The sequence below is a fragment of the Aplysia californica genome, unplaced genomic scaffold (assembly GCF_000002075.1).
Source record: "Aplysia californica isolate F4 #8 unplaced genomic scaffold, AplCal3.0 scaffold01162, whole genome shotgun sequence".
NCBI lineage: Eukaryota > Metazoa > Mollusca > Gastropoda > Aplysiida > Aplysiidae > Aplysia > Aplysia californica.
The window spans coordinates 76,967-87,387 of NW_004798432.1; the positions used below are offsets into that span (position 1 = coordinate 76,967).

At 39.9% G+C, this 10,421-nt stretch overlaps 1 long non-coding RNA gene across 1 annotated transcript in view; it reads left to right on the top strand.

Moving 5' to 3' along the window:
- LOC106013713 overlaps window positions 1–1,932 on the top strand; it is a 17,815-nt gene extending 15,883 nt beyond the window's left edge. Inside the window, exon 3 of the long non-coding RNA XR_001185416.2 lies at window positions 1,680–1,932. This is a non-coding gene — a long non-coding RNA (uncharacterized LOC106013713). The remainder of the gene's footprint in view (window positions 1–1,679) is intronic.
- Window positions 1,933–10,421: the final 8,489 nt, after the last annotated feature.

The window sequence follows — 10,421 nt, forward strand, 5'->3', positions numbered from 1 at the left end:
TCACTGTACCACACCATTGTTGTGTCACTGTACCACATCATTGTTGTGTCACTGTACCACACCATTGTTATGTCACTGTACCACATCATTGTTGTGTCACTGTACCACATCCTTGTTATGTCACTGTACCACATCATTGTTTGGAGGGCGCCACTGGTAGGTCCTACTTCTTTATTTTCCCCTCTGTTGTTTCTGTCTGTCTGTCTGTCTGTCTTACTTTTTCCTAGCACTAGATGACCATTATTGTGTCGATGTGCTTCTCTTTACTTAAACAAACAAACATCATTGTTGTGTCCCTTAATCATTAATCATATCATTGTTGTGTCTCACTTTACTACATCATTGTTATGTCACTTTACCACGTCATTGTTATGTAACTTTATCATACCTTTGTTATGTCACTTTATCATATCTTTGTTATGTCACTTTATCATACCTTTGTTATGTCACTTTATCATACCTTTGTTATGTCACTTTATCATATCTTTGTTGTGTGCCACTTTACCACATCGCTTTTATATCACTTAACTTGTTTGTTACGTCACACACCCCGGGGCGGTGCCATTGACTGAAGTGTATTTAGGCCATTCCCAATGGGGGGACATTTCTCATTCTAGTGCACAGTAGAATTGTAAATGGGCTGATCTAACAATGTCATGATCATAACTGTGCCTGACAGGAACTGCTGCTTTTTCTTTCCTAATCCTTACTATCGTCATTTCCTCTACTTCTTTTGTGTCTTTGTCACACTCTTGTGACCCGCTATTTCCGGGGTGCCTTGATAGTCGAAGCAGACTTTGTGCTACTGAAGCTAGAGAGGTGAGCAGAGTAAGTCTGATTCCCTGTAAGGACTTCTCTGTTGACATCCACCCCTTGGCGCTCATATGACCTTATGCAGTTGTGAGCACCGTAAAACCTCTACTAAAACTAAAACTGTTACGTCACTTTACTTTACTCCATTCCCTACCCACCCAGGGCAGCGCTACTAACTGAAGTTGTCTCTAGGACATTCCCTAAGGGGGGATTTTGACATGTTCTTATGCACAGTAGAATTGTAAGTTTGCTGATTTATCAATATGCTCATGCTGTGCCGGAACAACACAGGGACAACTGCTGCTTTTTCTTTCCTCATCCTTACTGTGGGTGGTTGGGGGGTGCTATGGTGTGGTTTGCTTCTTCTTTCCTATCAAATATCTATCATCCTTATCTCCCCTCCTTCTTTTTTATCTTTGTTACTCTCTTGTAACACCTCTAATCTTCTTGCGCTCATATGACCTTATGCAGTTGCGAGCGTCGTAAAACCTCTACCAAAACAAAGCAAATCATCCTTAATATCGTCATTTTCCTCTACTTCTTTTGTATTTTTGTCACTCTCTTGTGAACTGCCATTTCCGGGGTGCCTTGATAGTCGAAGCAGACTTTGTGCTGTTGAGGCTAGAGAGTTGAGCAGAGTAAGCCTGATTCCCCTTTTGGACTTCTCTGTCGACATCCACCCCTTGGCGCTCATACGACCTTATGCAGTTGTGAGCGCTGTAAAACCTTACTAAAACAAACAAACTTTACCACATCATTCTTATGTCACTTTATCATCTCTTTTTATCACATCATTGTAATTGTTATCTCTCTTTATTATATTATTGTTATATATATATATTATATATATATATATATCACTTCAGGTCTGGTCATGGAGGTTTTGCAGTGCTGCCACAAGCCTGGAGACTATGTCCTGGAGTCCTGTGAGGATGTCGTCACCGACAAATTTGCTGTTCCAGACAAACCTTGGTGTGTGCTGTAGCGGACAGTACTGTCAGTGATGCGTCCAACGGGCGGCCAGACGGGACCTGCTTTTCTTGGATTACCCCCCAGGGCGGTGCCACTGATTGAAGTGTCTTTAGGCCATTCCCAAAGGGGGAACATTTCTCGTTCTAATGCACAGTAGAATTGTAAATGGGCTTATCCAACAATGTCGTGCTCATAACTGTGTCTGAACTACAACAGGGAACTGCTGCTTTTTTTTTTTCCTAATCCTTACTATCGTCATTTTCTTCTACTTCTTTTGTATGTTTGTCACACTCATGTGACTCGCTGTTTCCGGGGTGCCTTGATAGTCGAAGCAGACTTTGTGCTGTTGAAGCTAGAGAGGTGAGCAGCAGTGCTGTACCCCGGTAGCAAACCCGCTGTGCTCGCAAGCCCCTAGTTCAATTCACAAGCCTCAAATCACTAGGGAGTTCCAGATTTTAGGGTCAAATAATGAGAAACTTTTCTCACCAGACTCAGAAACCTTACAGTGCTGCTGTACTTCATGGTGATCGACTTTATGCTTGGAAATTCAAAACTTTTATAGAATTGCTATGGACATGATGCTGTTCCTATTTTGAGACACAGCTATCGGACCATGTGGTCATTTGTTCAACGGATGGCTAATCTGTTGTGACTGCTTTCAAAATCTGGAACGTGGCACTTGCCAAGTCACTCCCAATTTTACCTGTAATTGTCTCTTACTATGAAGTACAGTACCCTTTTTTATTTAAAAAGGTGTGGGCTGTCAGGTTATACACATTTAATTTTCTTTGATAAAAAAAAGGAGCTTATGTTTGTTTGCCCTTGAACATGTTAAGACGTTTTGAAAATCAAAAGATAGTTCAAGCTTTTTTTTGTCTTCCCTGTCATTATTTCTCGATTGTCTCTTAGCATGATTGGTCTCTGTGAGCTCATCTGTGATTAGAGCTTCTTTTTCTACTATCTTAAACTTCTCACGGTCATCACATCTATCTGATCTTGGCCTAAGAAATGAAATGTTATACTCTGTGTTAAAGATTCTATTATAGAATGACTTTTTGACAAGAAACTTGTCATCAAGTTTTGTTGACGTCACTTCCTAACAACGAAGTTCAAACATGTTAGTGATATATTTATGTTTATGCAAACATCCATCCAGATACACTCTTTTTGTTCTGGCCCTGCAATAGTGCTTCTCCACTTCTGGGAAGGATTCCATGTGCTTCTTAATATTTTATTTCACTTCATCGGTCATTTTCTTTTTTGTGTGCTTTCCTTTTTGCACAGATTAGGGACATTTTGTAGTAAGAGCATCTTTCCCAGTCAGGACTCTATAGATGACAGACTGGGATATATCCACAGTTCCCAAAAGAAACGGCTCACAGACTTGGAAACTTCCTTCTGGTGATGAGTAATAGTATGTAAATGAAGCTCTTTGACGAATGGTCTCTGTGCCTCGATTTTGTTATGGTGACATTAGGTGTTCTAACAATAAAATTGTCCTTGCCAACAGCGGTCTCAACCTGGACTTTGTCAAAAATAGCCTGTCTTTCATCTTCAATGAAAAATTGACTATATTTAAATTTACAGCTAGCGCTAGAGTTCTTGAAAGTCCTCATTGATCTGGCTGCTCAGTAGATTGTTATAATGGCAAGGGAACGAACCTGAGAGAAAGATCCTGATTGTCGCTAGGCTGTGGGTTAGTCAGGTTAGGCAAGCAGCTCCCTTTTAAAAGAAACAGTGGAAGCGATTCAGTTTGTAGCTTGGCATCCTGATTTTAACATTATTTTCCTCATAGAATGCTACCTGTCCACTCATCTGGTCCCCCCTGGGAACTAAAATGGCTAGTGCAGTCCTACAAACCTGGAGGTGACATTCTCTGACAAGGCGGAGCGTGCAAACTTACTAAATGTATACACACATCACGCCTGAGTCTTGACCAAGAAACCTTTCGATTCCCTTCGCTTCGAACCTCAGCTCGGTCGGATGTTGTGTCCTCGAGAAAGGCGCTTTGCACAAATTTCCCATTTGGCATGATTTGGCTTGGTCTTGTCATAGATGGACTTTAAACTCAGAAGTCCCGCCTCTTAAATAAGTTAATAATCGTGTTGATAGGGGGTTCAACCTAAACCATTTCACCATTTTTATTTCAATTCCCTTCCGAGCCGAGTCACGACTGGAGCTTGACCCTCTACTGCCTGAACTCCCTAAAAAGTTTGCAAAAAAATATTCCCGTTGCAAAAATGGCATGCAAAGAGATCATAATGTACTGTGGTAGTTTTATTTTCTGAAAAAATACATTTGGGGTAATGTGTACAAAAAGGTCTAGAAAAAAAACGTGATCAAATTTGATACACTAGATAAAAGTGAATTCAGCTTTTGATTTTAGAAAAAGGTTTTGATGAATTCAAACAGTGCTGTTTCGCAAATGATACAAGTGAATTTGCCATTCATTTCATTCAAACCTTTTATGGTATGACACAAAGCAATTTCTGTCCTTGTTGAGGTGGGCATGAGACTCCGTGATGAAGAGGAGAAGTTTTTCAGCTAAACCAGAATGTCGAGAGCATCTTTTGAAGAATAATAATAATAATAATAATAATAATAATAATAATAATAATAATAATAATAATAATAATAATAATAATAATAATAATAATAATAATAGATTAATTACTCAACACTGTCGGACCTAAAATTTACCGGCAAGATACTAATTTCAGGAAGGCCATACCTGCCCGTGAGAGACTTCTTGTTTCCCTTGAGGTTTGTTTGTGACATTTGTCTTTCTTCTTTCTTTATTTTGTACAGTTTCTGTAATTTCAAATGCATTTCATTTGTAATGTGACGTTGTTTGAGTGGACAGGGAACAGAGTGAAGACAAAATGCTGTGTTTTTGTTCACAAATCACCCAACATTTTCATCCCCTCGCCGCTCCTCCTCTCACTCTCTCTCTCGCTCTCTCTCTCGCTCTCTCTCCACCAATCCATCCATTCCTGTTCCTTTGTCTGTCATCTCTCTATCTCTCTCCCTCTCCTTCCCCCCCTCTCTCTCTCTCTCTCTTTCTCTCTCTCTCTCACACCCACACACACACACACGCACACACACAAACACACACATATTCCACACACACACACATACACACACACAATTATTAGCTCACTCACCAAAAAGGCATTCATGCAGTTGATAATCGACAAGGAGAACAAAAATTATTCTTGTGCATTTACACAGTGTGCAATCTTATTTAGTACTGCTGTCGTCATTTTATGACTTGGTCACAAAAACAGGTAAAGATTTTGAATTTTCTTTTTATCTTGCTCATGCTATCATGTACGAAATAAATTTAGCACTCTCAGGTTTCAATTATAATGACTTCAGTTTTGTCTTGATTCAGTTTCAGTTTGTTGTCAGTCATCCATTTAGACACTTCAGTAACACTGTGGTTCAAGGAATGGTAAAGAGAAACAATGGTACATACTTACATCAGCCGACTTCTAGAATTGTGTGTCATTTTTAATACATGTATTAGATCTTTTATTTTGTTAGTGATTAGTGATTTTGAACATTTGAACAAAAGACCCAACATAAAAGTAAAGGACTTCATAAAGCCATAATACACACCGATAGTGAGCTGATATGCCATAGATCACAAAAGCAGAACCTCGACCACCCCAGGCATAGGCCAACTAATTTATTTTTGTAAAACAAATCTTTTTTAATCATTTATTGGTTCTACTCATTCCTCCATTAATAAGAGCATCTGTCTATCTACATGTTCTCCTGCTTGTTTCATTGTTTATCTTAAGCGATCTTCGGATACTTACTGTTCAATAAGATTGAATAGCAGCGTTGTAATTTCACCAAAAAATTTGTGTTTCTTTTTATGCCTTAACCCTCTCACCATGGGCAATAATAGTCCCTTGAAAAAAATTGATGTCGGAGACTTCACTTGCTGTGGTTGCGGTTCAGGTTCTGTTTTTAAGGAACTCAACCGTTGCCTCCTCCCATGGCTATATCTTCTCCTCTTATCGCGCCCTCTTTTTGCACCGTGATGCTTTTGAGGTGGTAGAGGCAGATGATGATGTCTCGGATCGAGTTGGTGATGGTGGTGATATAAAAGTTACCACCTCCTCCACTGTCATGCTCAGTGACGGATCCATAAATGTATTGCTGCCGTCCTCTTGCTCTTCACCTTCCCCTCTGGGTTTGTTCCAGGTTTTTATCCTCTGGGGTGTGTCCATAGTTGCCAGCCCTCTGGGGTGTATCCATAGTTGCCAGCCAGTAAAACCCTTACAAAAACTAATAGTTGCCCCACGTTGGGGCATGAGCCACGTGCTGTTTTTAAAACAGTATCTGTTGAAATAACGAGGCTCACTGGCAGACCCACTAGGCTGATTCTTCAATGTTGCCAAACTGTTGCTGAATTATCCTTTGAGATTTTGCCATCACCGCTTGACAGTCATTTTTCCCCAATTATTGCATCGTGTATTGTTACATACATTATGGACATCGTTATTTTTCAGATTCTTGGCCACTGGTGAGACATCAAATAATCAAATAGCCTACATTATCAATTCAGAATCGGTGCAAGTACTGTGAGGGACATTGTATGTAACTTGCAAGGTCATCTGGAACGAATTAAAGGTTACCAAACTACCTGAACTCACAACAGCTTCAAAGAAGTGGCCTTGGGTTTCGCACAATATTGGAATTTTCCCCATGTTCTTGGTGCCATAGGGCAAGCACTTCAAAATGGAGGGTCCTCCCAACTCAGGCAGGGCCTACTTTAACTCTACAAACATATATTTTTCATTGTTCTTCAAAGCACAGTCAAATTTCATGGCTGTTGATGTCGGGGACTTCCTTTGCGTGTGTTCTGTCTGGTTTCGTTGGTCACATCACTGTATTTGCAGTGCAGTTACATCTTTCTCCTAACAGCTTTGTTGGCTTCTTATAAAAGGTGTACTTTGAGCTACCTTTCTCATATTTTCTTCCTAAGTATAGACTTCTCCTTTAGCTCTTTTATTTTTGATGACATTTTTCTTCCTATAGTCTTTATCCGCCTTCCGTTTTTTTTTTTTTTTTTTACCATGGGGTGGTCTCATCTGCCTTTTCTTGAACCGCAGTGTTGTTATGCGTATAAGAGAGTTCATGGGGGCTCCAGTGGCTAAGTGAGTAGTGAGTTTTGACTCCAGAAATGTCAAGCAAGTGTCGGTGACACGGGGATCAGATGGGTGGTCACTGGAGTGTGTCCTTGAGCAAGACACGACAACCCTAGCTCAAATTACAGGGCGCTGCACAGTGGCGACCGACAGTGGCATTGTTAGTAAACTGTTCTGTATTTGTGTAATAGTGTGTATTTATGTATGTATTTATGCATGTATGTATTTACGTATGTACGCATTTATAATTATATGTATCTATGTATGTATGTTTGCCATTGTAAAACAAAGTGCCCTTCTGGGACAAATAAAAGTGTAATTTATTTATTTATTATTTATTTTTTATTATGAACGTGCCGTTCTCCTCCAGCCACGTCTCCGATGGCTTGTTCATCTACAGCGTTGGAATCACTTGTGTCCTGGTTGTCTCTATCATCCAAGTCCATAATGTGAGCAGGTTCTTCCAATTCTTGTGGTATATTGTCGGTACGGTAATACATGTATCACCCACAGCCTCCACTGATTTTTATTTTGATCACTGACAACTGCATCCAACGATGAATGATCATTATTTGATGAGGAATCACGAAGTGGTAGCTCTACTACTGCCATATCTGTTTGCCCATCAACAACGTTGGATTCACGGCGTGACCCTGTTGCTTCTTGACTTAGCTATTGGTCTACGCGAAGATGTGTCTCCCTTTAAAGTTTCTTTCCATTTCAAAGTTTTCCTCTTCGTATCCAATGAATTGATTGGCTGATTCCCATTCTAATTGTTGTCCACAACTTGTGTCATTGCATTTGCACCCTTGCTTTTCCAAATTCATGTTTGTATTTTCATCTACCCCTTGTGGGATAGTACCATCTACAGCCTGCACTGGTTCTTGAACAGCAGCTGCCCCATCTAATAAAGGCGAGATCATTAGATAACGAGCCAAGGGATTCGTTTGCAACCATATTCCCATGGTTGAGGATGCTGTCTTTTACCGAAGGCAAATAACAATTCAACATGCGTTTGTTAACAGTCTGGTTTATCAGTACATTATCTACATCATTAAAAAGAAGTTCAGACAGAGAAATGTCATTTAAAGTGCTGCCATCTGGTTCTGTCTCATCAGATGGGATGGGTGTCAAACTTCTAACCACCCCCAGGGGCAGTGCCACCGACTGTAGTGTCTTTAGGCCATTCCCAAAGGGGGGACATTTCTCGTTCAAACATAGTAGAATTGTAAATGGGCTGATTCATGTCACGCTCATAACTGTGCCTGATCTACAACAGGGAACTGCTGCTTTTTCTTTGCTGATCCTTACTATTGTCATTTTTCCTCTACTTCTTTTGTATGTTTGTCACTCCCTTGTGACCTGCTATTCTGAGGTGCCTTGATAGTCGACAGACCTTGTGCTGTTGAAGCTAGCGAGGTGAGCAGTCGAAGTCTGATTCCCTACTGTAAAGACTTCTCTGTTGACACCCACCCCTTGGCGTTCATATGACCTTATGCATTTGCGAGCGCCGTAAAACCCTCTACTATTAAAAAAAAGAAAGAAAGAACACTTCTAACCCTCTGCAGAAGTTCAGAAGGACGAGGTGGCGTATAAAGTGGATTCTTGACCAGATACTCTCGTCTTTGCAAGGCACACCATCTTCATACTGCCCCCGTTGAATTATGCGATAGTGCGGGCGCGGCCGCGTCTTTTTGGCGTAATTCTGCAACATATGCATAAGTTTGGCTTCCCCGTGTTTTTTAACGTCTTTTTCCTTTTTTTTCACAAAACAATTAACGCCTCGCCATGTGACTAAAGGGAAGTAATCACCGTGATAAGTCTCATTTAAGTGCCAAGTTGGTTATTTCCCTTGTTAGAAGATCTTGATTTATGGGTTTGGATTTTGTTCCTTGAGCTTGTTCAATTTTTCAATCCATCAAAAGTTGTTGTTCTCATGTCTGCTGATGTTTCATGTTTGATTGACATGTGTCCCTGGTTTTAGTAATGTGCCAGCATCAGAGGTCCTGATGTCCTTTTAAAATTTTTTTTTTACATTTTTCTGTCCTCTATAGGTATATCTAGATCTAGATCTAGATCTACAGCTGAAAGTTACAGAGAATATTATATTTTTTTGGTTCTTTTTTATCTGACTGATGTGTATTGTTTTCTTTTCAAATACACAAGAAATTATTATTGATAGGCCTACTGATATGTTCTGTTTTCAATTTTTCTGTACATAAAACATGAAAATCATGAAAATTCGTGTTGAAAAAGTGCAAAATATGTCGCGAATGGTGAACACGGTAACTTGCATAATTTTTGCATAATTATGCCTTTTTTGTGCATGATTTGGCCATTTAAATTTGCATAATTCTACGGGGACAGTTCATAGCTCGACTGAGAGGATTCATTTTCTGTTGATTGAAAGAACAAACATAATAATAGGTTTACTAAACATCTATTGTAAATAGTGTTCGTTTTTAATCTGCGAAGAATAACTTTCTCAGAGTATTTTTTCTTCAACAAGTAGTAATTGCGGCTGTATAAAATGATGTTAACAGATATCATGATGTTGGACAATGATAATTGATGATACTGCTCATATTGATGAAGGTTGGCTGCTGAATGAGCTGCCTCTTTTGTTCAATAGTTTCTAGGTAGGCACTTTGTCTTACCATTTGATTGGCTGCTGCTGATACCAATGGAACACGGGGGGGGGGTTCCCTTCGAGCAAAGCAGAGTCCCGGAACAAATCAGATTATATGTGAGACAAACATGACACAAAATGTAGTAGTCCCCTTATCATAATGCTTAAATTCATAAATGCATGTAGGCCGACACCTGCTACTGTTAATTTTGCTTATATACTACTTTTGTGAACGGATTAAAATAAGATAATTGAAATGGTTGGGGAGACTACAGTGGGAATGGTGGGATCAGATTTCTATTTACCTCAAAGTTGCAATGAACTTTTGGCGACAGGCCATTGCGTGGACTCATAAGGTTAGACATCTGAAATATAATTAATGCAATACTTAACGTTAGTTTCATGGGATAATGCTATTTTAATAAAAGAAGAAAACAAGTGAAGAAGATATGTTTTTTCGGAGAGTGTTAATGCTACTGACTGGTTGAAATGATCTGTATCAAAGTAAATTCTAATTACAGTTTTAGCGTGTCAGCGCCACATGCATGATGCCGGCTATCGTATTGTGAAATGTTTTGACCATGCTAATCGTTCATGCGCCTAAAACACCGCTATAAACTACCTTTGGAGCTCATTAAAACATTCTACAGCTTAATACACACAGCCTGAACAAAATAACTTACCATTTGACAGGGCCGTCGAGAGCCAGGTCGGGCCCTGGGGCAGCAATCACCTTCGGGCCCCTCCTCCCCCCGCCCCACCCACCCTCACCTGCAATTTAATAACCCAACAATGTACATATGCATATACAATCCCTTTACTGTAGCATATCTATTACATACCAA